The sequence below is a fragment of the Octodon degus genome, unplaced genomic scaffold, assembly GCF_000260255.1.
Source record: "Octodon degus isolate 3935 unplaced genomic scaffold, OctDeg1.0 scaffold00154, whole genome shotgun sequence".
NCBI lineage: Eukaryota > Metazoa > Chordata > Mammalia > Rodentia > Octodontidae > Octodon > Octodon degus.
Window position 1 is genome coordinate 3,542,707 of NW_004524730.1, and position 12,447 is coordinate 3,555,153.

The 12,447-nt window shown below is 36.7% G+C and overlaps 1 pseudogene; it reads right to left on the reverse strand.

Annotated features, from left to right (window-relative positions):
- Positions 1-2,459, reverse strand: part of LOC101584352 — a 3,740-nt pseudogene extending 1,281 nt beyond the window's left edge.
- Positions 2,460-12,447: the final 9,988 nt, after the last annotated feature.

A 12,447-nucleotide genomic window follows, 5' to 3' on the forward strand; every position in this document is an offset into this window, starting at 1 on the left:
GTAAGTAACTATTCATTATAGAAATAATGAGAGGAGTGCATGTGGTCTCTATGGATACAAGATGACCTTCATTGTTTTTGAAGGAAAAAAAAAAAAAAGCAGCGACTATTTGCAACGAAGACTATTCAAGTTGTTTTACAACTGAAATTTTCCAGTGAAAAAAATAGCTATTTCATGCCTAGACACATGATACTTGACTAATAAGGATACTGCACATTAAGTCTCAATGAACTGATCATAATTCTCTCCTTTAAGTAACTCTATTCTCAGTTCAATTTTTTTTTTAAAGATTTATCAGAAGAAACTTCTATGGGAGATCCTCTTTTTTAGGGTCATGAGATTTTCTTCAAATGTTATACCTTTGTACAAGGTATTCTTTTTTTTTGTATAAGGTATTCTTGAAGATATGAAAATTAAACATATGAAAGCTGAATCATCAAATATGCAAGATCTATTTTAATACAGCTTTTTATAATGCCTTTCTAAAACATGAAAATCTATAACGAAGACATTATCCCCATAAGTGCTGTTGGGACCGTCATGGTTTCAGTGTGTCACCCAAAGTTCATGTATTGAAAGCTCAAATCCCCAGCGGGACGACGTTGAAAGGTGGGGCCTCTCGGAGGCCACAGATCATGAGGGTGCTTCCTTTATGAATGGAGCACTGCTCTTTACAGAGGGACTAAGTCAATTACTTGTAGAACAGGTTCATGAAAAAAAGGGTGAATAGGCTCCCCTCATCCTACGCAACCCAGCCACCCTCACTGCTGTGTGTCTGTACTATATCCCTCTTCCAACTGCCACTGTGACAGAAGTACCACGGAGCCCCTCAGCAGATGCTGGCCCTTCAACTCGGTCCTCCCAACTTCCAGGACTGTGAGAAATGACTTTATGTATTGCAGGTCAATGCTGGAAATAACTATTCATATAATATGGAATAAGTATTATAGAATAAAAGGATGCTGTATTTTGGGTAGAAGGCTAAGATAACATTTAAAACTACAGAAAACCAGGCATGATGGCACAAGCATGTAATCCCAGCATTCTGCCTGAGGCAGAAGGACCAAAAGTTCAAGCCTAGCCTGTGCAATTTAGTGAGATCCCATCTCAAAATAGAGATTTTAAAAGGGCTGGGAATGTACTTCAGTGCCAAGCCTCTGAGTTCAATCCTCTATATCCAAAACACAAAAACATAACCCTAAAAGTAGCCTATCAAATTTCACAAAATAAAATCTATTCTGATTGTTTGGAATTCTATTGAATCTACAGGTCAATCTGGGAGGAAGGAACATTTTGAAAACACTGATTTTTAAAAAAACCCGTAACACAGAATAGTTGTGCTTTACTTGCATATTCACACTTCTCAGTAAGCACTTTTTAGCCTTTAGAAACCTTGTACATCATTTCCTAGATGGATTCCCAAGTCATAATTTCAAAATTATACATACTTACATGCAAATGAGGATACCACAAAATTTATACTCACTCAAGTACAAAAATCACTTTTTATTCAAACAGTTGTTAAATTACATGTATTAAAATAACTAAAAAATCTTCACTTTCATTGGCAACATAAAAAAATCCTTGGGATAACATGAAGAGATGAACCTATTTGAATCTTTTCATATCAAAGTCATGTCAGTATTAAATTATTTTAAAATAATTTATAGAAGACTCATACAAGATGGGTAAGCCTATAGCTAACTTGAATGCCACTAAAAGGAAGCATTAGCACTAAATGTACCAGGCAGAGCTGAGACTCTGCCTGTGATAGAGAGACCTTCTTGTCCTCTACTGTACCTTGCCCCAACTTTGAACCAGAAGCACTCTTAGCTGTGCTAGCTCCTCAGGCACTGGAACACGAACCCCGCAGCAGCTACATGGCCCCTCACTCACAATGGGTAGCACACTCGGGACTAGGCTGCTGAAGGACATCTCCAAGTGGCAGAGCATCTCTGTGCCTGTGCTAAGCATATCCTCATCATGATGCAGAGCTAAACTGCTCCAACTGCTCCTAGTGGAGCCCTGGACCATGAACCGTGCCCTATTTGGCCATCCCAAAGGGAGAAGGCATCAGTCAAACCTCCTCAACACACCTGTAACCTGCCAAAGGTAAATCCTTTGGGAAGCTCCTCTGGCCTGGAATATTAACGAAGTAGGTATTTCAGGCACTGATCTAGGTACTGTGACAGGGCAGTGAATAAAGTAGACAGGGTTGTTATGGTTTGTATTTGTCCCCCCAAAGCCTCATGCAATCATGGGGCCGACTTCTAGAGTTTGAGAGTAACTCATGATCCACTAGAATTATGGGTGTGAGTGCTGCTGGGATTATGGGTGTGAGTACTGTGCCCAGCCTGGAGTAGATGACCTGAAGGCAACTTAAGGGAGACAGACTTGCTCTCCGCAGCCATTATTGTCCCTACTCTTCCCTTTGGATCTCTGTTCTTTGCCACCGCCATGAGAGGTTACTCTCTGCCATGTGCCATTCTACCTTGGAGCTAGCTGAGTATGGACTGAAAATCTCCAGTAACTGTGAGCTAAATAAACCTTCATTTTGAGTGTCAGGTATTTGTTCCAGCAATGAGAGAAGAATAACTAAGACAAGGGTACAGATTTTTGTGGAGTTTATGAGTTCTCTAAAAGACATATGAGAGGTTGGATGAGACATGTCAGGTATTCAGATTATAAACAATGATGAACCAATGAAGATTCCTTTTTTTTTTTTTCTTTCGGAACAGGGATTGCGCTCAGGCCCTTGCACTTGCCAGGGAAGCACTTATTCCACTGAGCCATCTCCCAGGCCTTTTTTTCTTTTCTTTCTTTCTTTTTTGCTTTTTCTTAATTTTGGCTAATCTCTGATAGTGATCTGTGTCCATGTAATGTTCTTCTTTTTGAAGTTATATAAATCATAGAGAATAGAATTATAGTTCATTTAATTCTCATTTTAGTTTTATAAAGTCTGAAGCAAAGCTAGCAGCTAAGTTATTGGGTGCATCTTCTCAATAAGTTTTAAATCGGGACCAGGGAGATAGCTCAGTAGATTAAGTGCTTGTCTGGCAAGTGCAGGGTCCTGAGTTCAATCTCCAGTACTGGAAAAAAAAAAAAAAAAAAAAAAAAAAAAAAAAAAAAAAAAAGCAAGCTTTAAATAGTAAAGTCATTAAAAACACAGGAAAAAAATAACTATTATATAATTAACAGAAGGAAGTAGGAGGACAGAAAAATTTTAAAGTTAAGTCTGAATTAGGCTGGTGAGATAGTTGACAGGAAGAAAGATGGAGTATGAAGCTACTAATTCTCTAAAAGTTTCAAAAATAAAGATGGTGTGATAAATAGCTAGATATTACAGGAATAAGCATTAACAAAATTAAGATTTTCCTGACTACATTCTGAACATGAAACCATAAATGCTGAACACTGAAAGGTAGATGCAGAGACACTTCGGAGATGGGGAACTGTGCAGGGTAACCAGAGAGAGCAGAAGTGGCCCAGACTGGCACCACCACTGTGTGGGCAAACTATAATTTCTAGTAAAAAAATAAAAACTTCAGTAACCAGAACCCTCCTTGTTCAGAAAAATCAAACACTGTATTGATAGAATCAGAAGGAAAACAGCATAATCAGCAACAACAGACCTTCACATTTCTCTTTAATCTATAAAAATGACTAGAAAACACAATACCCAGGATCTCTCATAGTGACAAAGAAAATATATGCATCTTTAGTATTATAATACTTAAAATGATTTGAACTCCAGTCCTGGAGCATTTGTCCTCTGAAGTATTGTTTTGTAATGATCTTCTAAAAATCTCCTCCTACAAAATCATTATTAGATAATAATTAGGAACCTACGCTTTATGGTTTGATGGAATTAGGACAAACATTTAATTCTGTGACTCAGGAAAAGTGGCTTTATTTTTTGGTGTGTACTTTTTCCATCTATAAAATGACAATTTAAAATACACTGTAGGGTTATTGTCAGGATTGAAAAGATAATGAATGGACTGCTCATCAAAGGCTGATGTCAGTGGCAGATATACAGCTAGTGTGCAATAAATGGAGAAAGCTAGGAGAACTCTTCTTAATTTTGTCTTGACTTTTAATTCTTCACATCTTGCATTTACAGATCTTTTTTATCCTTTGAGGCCCAGTTCAAATGTCAAATTCTCTATGAAAGCTTCAATACTAAAACCAGTCACTTAAAATGTGTTAGAAATACGCGTCAGCAATAGGAACAGCTAACATATAAGGCTTACTATAAGGTGGTACTCCAAGTCAAAGCATTAACTCACTCTCCATTGCCCTAGGGAGCAGATACCATTATTCCTCCTTTTTTTGTACATGACAACAATATGCCCAAAGTTACAGCACTCCCAGAAGACCATACACCCTGCTACCTGGCTCCACAGTGAGCTCTCAAACTCGTAACGTGCTAGCAGTGCTGTGAACTGAGAGGATGACTAATTATTGCAAAGTGATATTTAGAGAGCTGACAGTTTCATGTTTAGTACAGCTGGAGATGCTATCTGTAAGATTAAAATAATTCTCTTTGGATATCTTATTTATCCTTTCATAGAAAATACTCCTATAGTTCACTTCCCCAATATGTACAAAGTGGAGAGAGCTGCAGTTACTCAGGCATAATTTGCTCTTAGCGTATTTCAAACTACTTACTTAAGTCCAATTTCCTCAGTTCAAACTTTCAAGACTCTAGCTCCCCTCTTCACAAGACCCTGGAGATAAAGGGAAATGATAGCTTTATCCTCATGTGACCCAGGAGAAGAATAATGACAGATCACCTGCCACATTCAACTGTGAAAACTGGCTGTCATCTAATATTTTATACAAATATAATATAGCTGTCAGGAATCAACAAATATTCTCAACAATGTATGCCATATTTATAGATTTGGATCTTACAGATATACATATTTCAAAGGTAGCCTTCTGTAGGACAAAAGGTCTTATTTCAAACAAAGGCAAGCTCAGGGATACAGGAATGAATCTTTTTAATAAAAATACAAATAAGGACTTTCTTTGTGTAGACTATAAAAAGTATCCTTCCTTTTTCATCAAACTTGATAACACAGGAGCAAAAACAAAATAAAACATAACTACCCAGGGGATAATGTTTGGGTTTTATAGAAAATTATAAGCTCTTAAAAGAAGAAGGCTTAAAAGGAAAGACTATTTCTCCCTAATTATAGCAATGCTTTCTATCTACCTGTTCTCGGAATCTAATTTTGGTACAATAAGACTCTGAAAATGTTATCATATCAACAATAAATATCATGTGTTAGTTCTTTTAGAAATGTGTATATCCCACTTATTAAAAAAAGTAAAAGCAAAACAGGACAAATCAACATAAGCCCACTGTTCTCAATTATCTTTTAAAAATTAAAAAAATCCTAAGAATAAAATCTGCATTACTTAAACAGTTGCAATACTTCAAGATTATTCTTCATTTTGTTTTGTTTGGTTTTGTATAGGGGATGGAACTCAGGACCTTGTGCTTGCCAGGCAAGTGCTTTGGTGCTTAGCATCTCCCTGGCCCTATTCTTAAGTTTTTTACTGTTTTTTTTTTTCTTCTTCTTCTTTTAATGGTGTGGGTTTGACCCCATGCCTTCACACAGGCTAGGCAAGGACTACTACGGAACTATATTCCCAACTCTCTAACAGGGTTTCTGTTTAAAATAAGACATGCTGTCACTATGACGGCTGGAAAGAAAGGTATTACTGGTCAGATATGGATTAAACCACTGGGCCATCAGCACATGGCGTTCACATTGGCTTATGTTTAGTCTGGCCTATGGCTACAAAACAAGAACGTAGAGGAAAGGCTAAACAGCCAAGGCAACACAATATGTACTAAACTAAAATAAGTACAACCAACTCCATATGTAAACAGGCTCTAAACTTAGAGCCACTGAACAGACAAGCCCATCATAAACTCCCACAATGCACTAAGCTTGCCTTCCTTGTGGCATTTAACTTATATGGCAACTATTTTTTGCTGGTCTGTTTCCACACTAAGGCAAGAATTGTCTGACTCATCTCAATATCCTTAGTCCAAGGAACAGTGTAAAATAAAAGCAACAGAGGAGAATGCACAATATATAAGGCAAGCTGATGCTGAGGTGCCATGTTTGTCCTCAAGAATCCCTCATCCCACAATTACGAGGATAATAAAATCAAGTTTATTTTATTAATGTTTATATATTGTAAGCCACTTAATCTCTTTGGATCTAAATTCCTTCTTCTATAAAATGAAGACTAAATTTCTTAAGACCCAGCCAGCTCAGAAATTCTAATTCTATAATGGAATCATGTACTATTTTGTTTCTTTTTTTTTGTTTGCTTTTTTATGAATTTGATACAGGGTCTCACTACACAGCTTGGGCTCCTAGCGATACTCCTGCTTTCAGTCGTCCCAGCATCAGGTGTGTGCTACCAACCTGGGTCTCGGTGGCCTGATCATTGTGCCCAGGGGCAGGGCCAGCGCGGCTAATGGTGCCAGGTATCAAACCCTGGTCCCTGAGCTTGCCTAAGCAGGCACTTTGTCCACTGAGCTATCTCACTGGCTCTGGAATCATGTACTACTAGTAAACATTTATTAGTATTTACTGAGTACCTCTATATAATCAATAATTATGCCAGTATCAGAAACCAAAGCTGTGCTCTTTACTACTATGCTAGTCAATTGCCACAGGGACTTTTAAGAGAGGAGAAAACCTATAAATATTATTTTTGAAAACACAACTATATAATAAATCTTAGTAAAATATGGTATAATAGATAATACAAAGTCTGTGGCATTCACCTATTACTGGAACTCTGGTGCTGAGGTAAAACGACTACAAATTTGAGCATAACCTGGGCAACCGAAATGAGTTAGTGAGAACCTGTCTTAAATTTAAAGGCTGGAGGTGCAGTGGGGGTTGGGGTTACAGCAGTGTAAAGGCCCTGGGTTCAATACCCAGTACCACCAAAAACATAAAACTTAAGTCTTTGCTCTAAACAGCCCAGATATGGCTTTGCTAGGGAACTTCAAGATGCTAAATAAAAGAAAGCTTCTGCCCTAAGTTTTACAGTACACAGTCCATGAAATGGATATTATTTCAATTTATATAAAAGTTCTGGAGGTTTAAAATATGTGACCCGACAATAGATAGCAAAATGAAAATGATATCTAAATCATAAATTTATATTTTTTCTTGCAATTTTTTTATATTTCCCTTTTAGATTGCAACACATTTATTTATTTTCCTGATTACCAACCAAAGTTTTAGACTCTAAATCATCTACATCTTTATCTCTAAAATATTTAGGGTTTATAATATAATAAAAAATAAGAAAGATGGCTCAAATAAGACAAGATTCTTTAAACAGATAAGCCATTCTATCAGATGATTCCAATAAACAAACAAAAACAAAACACCAGAGGTTAAATAAGCACGATGTTTCTAAGAGTCTTTTAAAGACATGTGTAAAAAGACCTCATAACACTAATTTAGGATGAAAATACAGCAGCACAACTCATGATAGCTAAATCTTGCAGCAGCCTCTACATCCACCAACAGATAAATGGATAAAGAAAATGTGGTATTTACACGCAATGGAGTAGTACTCTGCCATAAGGATAAATCTGAGACATCTCTAGGAAAACATTTGTATCTTGGGACCATAATGTTAAGTGAAATAAATCAGATACACATGCTTAACACCACATAGTTTCACTTAAATGAGAAAACCAAATTATAAAGAAAGAATAAAGTGAAAGTAGCAAGTAGAGAGAAACCATTCACAAATGGCAATGGGATCAAACAATGGAGGAAAGCAAGGAAAAGGAGGTGAAAAAGGTAATAAAGATGTGTTCTGAGGGCCGGCCTGACAGCTCAGCGGACTAAAGTGCCTGCTTTGGCAATCACAGTGCACCAGGGTTCGATCCCCATCCCATGCCGGCCTCACACCCGGGGTACGCTGAGACGCCAAAACCTTTCCAATTATATCTCTGCTTTTTTTTCTGGGATCATCTGGAGTCCTTTTCACACTGGTGCTTTCTGGCCCCTTATTATACTTCTAATCTCACTCTACACCAGGGTGGGTAACTTCCCAGGACAATATAATGTATTGAAAGTGAAAAGGCCTGAACAACGTATACTTACGTAAGTTTTCATGTAATTATTCCAAAGATTTCAAAACTTTCCTGAACACTAGCCATGCATTACTTAATTTCTCATGGTAAGGAAATGAATTACTTAGGAATTCTCACCAAGGCTTTCTGCCTCAAAATGCTAAATTGTCAGGTCTACATCTGGTAATCTGAGCAACTACTTTGAAGATAACAATATGTGACAAACATTGCTAATTTCCTATTATCTTGTTTTGAAGTTGTGTATAATTTTCACTATTTTTAAAAATTCTCTTTAAAATAAATTCTAAAAAAATTCCACACAAAGTGAAATGCCCATATAGATGTAGCCATGGGAAATTTGAATGCTCATAAATAAAATTCACATTAAAAAGAGGGCCTTAAGGCCAGGGAGATAGCTCAGTGGAATAAGTGCTTGCCTGGCAAAAACAATGTCCTGAGTTCAATTCCTGGTACTACCAAAGAAAAAAAGGGGGGCGGGCAGGGGCTGATATGTTTTGGACATACTGAATAAATAGTTCAACCAGACAGTACTAGCTTACCTAGTGAATGCTGATTTACGTAGAAAGTTTCTAATAACTTGTGGAAGTCCATTCTCTTAAAACACTTGTTTTAAAAAGGTGCCTTCTGTGAGGGCACAGAAAACATGCTTAATCATTTTTTTGATAAGAGGTTGCAACAGTAAGTAGCTGGGTCACAGACCTAGGCTTTAAAATATACTGACTCATTCAGCCAAAGGGATGAAGGTCAAGAAAGATCCACCAGTTCCCAGACCCTTTCATAATATACTGTCCTCTTCCTTAATACTTACGGAAATTTAAGGCATTCACAAAGTTGCAAGTTTCTTGAGGAAATATTTGTTTTATTTACCTTTACACAGCACCTTGAACACTGCCAGTATCAACATGATGGAGCTCTATTATGCTACAGTAACAATATCAAAATCACTGTGCTCTAGAATGCAAATACTGTCCAGTATTCATTTTTTACTTTTTTCTCCATGGGGACTTCATTTTAGCTCTGCGCCAATATTCTTCATGCTGGTTCCATCAGAGAGGAATAAGGGACATAGGCAGAATCACAAGATGGAAAACATGTCCTCAGACACGGGCCATGCCACTTCCTCTAACAGTCAAGGCTTTCCTTGGTCAAGGAAAGTCAAGCAGCCAAACCTTATGCCAAAGGAGTTGGAAGTATATTACTAGTACAATAAGACCCTGGTACAGAAAGGGAATCAATACTTTTGAACAGGAGTGCATTCCTAAAGAAAAGTGCTCAGCAATTGTAATTATTTATATGCTAGACCACAAAAATCATAAGACCAGACCCCTTATTATTCTGTCTTGATCATCCACGTACCAACTCTACACAGTGTCTACCACACAGTAATGAACACATTACATATAAACCAAACGAATGAACAGTGAGAAGATGAGCACAGAATCTGGAATCGAAGAGCACAGAAAAAAGTACCATCTCTGTCAATTCTTTTTTCTTTTTTGCAGTATTGGGAATCAAACTCAAGATCATGCACTTGCCAGTCATGTGCTTATGCCACTGAGCTATCTTCCTGGCCCCTCTGTCAATTCTTAACAAGGTATAATTTTTTCCCTTGATTCTCAGTTGTAAAGATTTACACACACACACACACACACACACACACACACACAGCCCACCAATGTTAAAGTCTCAGGAAAATACACTGTTTTATACAAATGTCAGTTGTTATCACTAGATAGTTAAGTGGGATGAAATCTGATAAAAATACGTTCACTTGAACTTTCATAGTACTGCAATACAGAAAATGTGAATTTATATTCAAAGTATCAACTGGCCAGTAAGAATGCAAAAGATTAGATTAAAGCAGCACATATGAAAAAGAGACACTGTTCTGGTTGACCATAAGCTCATTACGATCAAAGGATAATGCTGTTGCCATGAAAAAAAAAAGCAATGCAAACTTCAGGCTGCATTAACAGGAGTACAGTAGCCACACAATAGGAACATTGTATTCTCATGGTCAGACCACATCCGAAGTAGTCAGCTCAGTTCTGGCCACTGTACTTTAAGAGGTGTACTGACAAACAGGACACTGTCATAAGTTGAGAGACACGCACAGGGGAAGCTCTGTAAACCACATCATGTGCATGTACTTTGAAATTTAGGGCCTTTTCTCCTTACAATGGCAAAAAAGAGTCACTAGGATATATTTATTTTCAAATGCTCTAAGATATATTGTGTATGAGAATAAATTTCAAATAAATAGTCCTAGATTGCTAAGGACCAGTAAATGAAAGGGGGAAACAGATTTAGTTCACTGAGAAGCTACTTCAACTACAAGCTTTCTGAAACAAAGATGGATGAAAATATGGTTAGAGATGCTATCAAGTGAACCAAACTGGGTTTCAATCCTATAAATCTAACTTACTTCTCTACATAACCAAACATTTTTCAGGCATTTCAAAATGTTTGGAAAGTATTGCTCTTTGCTGATTAAATAAAAACAACAAGGAGCCGGGGAGATGGCTCAGTGGAATAAGCGCTTCCCTGGCAAGCGCAAGGGCCTGAGTTCAATCCCCGGTTCTGCCAAAAAATAAATAAATAAATAAATAAATAAATAAAAACAATAGCAGCACAGAACTGAGGTAAGAAGTAAAACAAAAAGTTGGTCTTATAAACAGACATACATTGACGGGAAATAAAATTTTAAGGGGAGATAACATTAAACAAACAAACAAAAAAAAGATGCCTTTAATTTTACAGAGGAAACAGACGTGGTCAAAACCATTTATTCCAGAAATTGTTTTTCCTAGTATGACCTAACTCCTGCCATTGTCACAAGAGGTACAGATAGCATTTGAGACAAAAAAGTGCTCATATTAAGAACTAATGTTCTAATCATATGACAATACCAGTTTAATGATAAATATGAACAAACACTAAAATTTATCAGGGTAGATTAGCATACCACATGACATTGTCACTAAAAATGACCATTTACTAATTAGTATCTTCCTTTGTTTCCTTAAATTTTTCTAAATCTAACATTTTGCTGGTATCAATCCTAGTTTTCAGATTCTTATTTATTTTCTATACAGCCTGGCCCTTCCAATAAAAGTAGTATTATATCCTGTCATAAGCAGTATAAAATGAGAAATACCTAAAATACATTTACATCATGGTCTCTCACCTTCAAATCATTCTCAATTAGTATAATAACTATTAAACATTACTGGCTAAGTTCCTTTTTTATTGAAAAGTTTACTCAAATCCATCAACAATCACCCTATACGGAGCTAGGGAAAAGGCTCGGTAGAATAAGCATTTACCTGGCAAGCACAAGGACCTAAGATCAATCCCTGGTTCCACCAAAAAAAACAAAACAAAACAAAACAAAACAAAACAAAACAAAACAAAACACAATCACCCTGTACCCCATAAGTATGCAAAATTATTTCAATGAAAAACAAAAACAATTTAAAGTTACCCAACTAACCTCTCATTATACTGTTATATGAGAAAGACAAAGCAACTATAAAAGCAAGATTGTTTTAAGCAATGTATACGCACTTTATAAAATACCTCAGAAGACAAATTCCTTCTTCCCTTAAACTTTTCTTTGCCTCTAAGGTATACATACTTAACAGTTCATAGAACATGCTTCCTAATATACATTATTAATGCCTTACTCCTTGTTTAAAAAACAAACTCACTTTTAAAAAAAAGGTTCATTTACTTGTAAAAATGACTTTGCCCATCCTTTTCTAGAATGTATTAAAAATTCCATCCCCAAAAGGAGAACTTAAGAAAATACAAAGCTGAATACCTATTCTCTACAGAGGAATATGAAAGTTTAGGACTTACATGACACAGCTTAGGGCTTGCTTAAGAACTTGTCACTGGATTCCTACACTCACTATTTCTCTCCATTCCTCTCTTCTGGGAAACACTAAGCTGCAGAAAACAGAAAAACATAGTTCCTGTCTCCCATGTGAATTCCCCCAAATAAAAAGTCTCTGGTCTACTACAAAAGGGAAAGGGAATCCATTTTAAGATACGGTACAATGGTAGGACAACCCTCCATCTTCAGGACATAGGTTCCGAGAGCCTCAACGGGCTACTGAAATCAAAGATAGTACTAGATCTAATACATACCATATTGTTCCTACACATACATACCTATGATGTTTAACGTATAAGCCAGGTGCACTAAAGGATTAACAGTCAAAAAGAACAACTATAATAAACTACTGTAATGGAATTTATGTGAAGGTAGCCTCTCCATTTTTTTTTGCAGG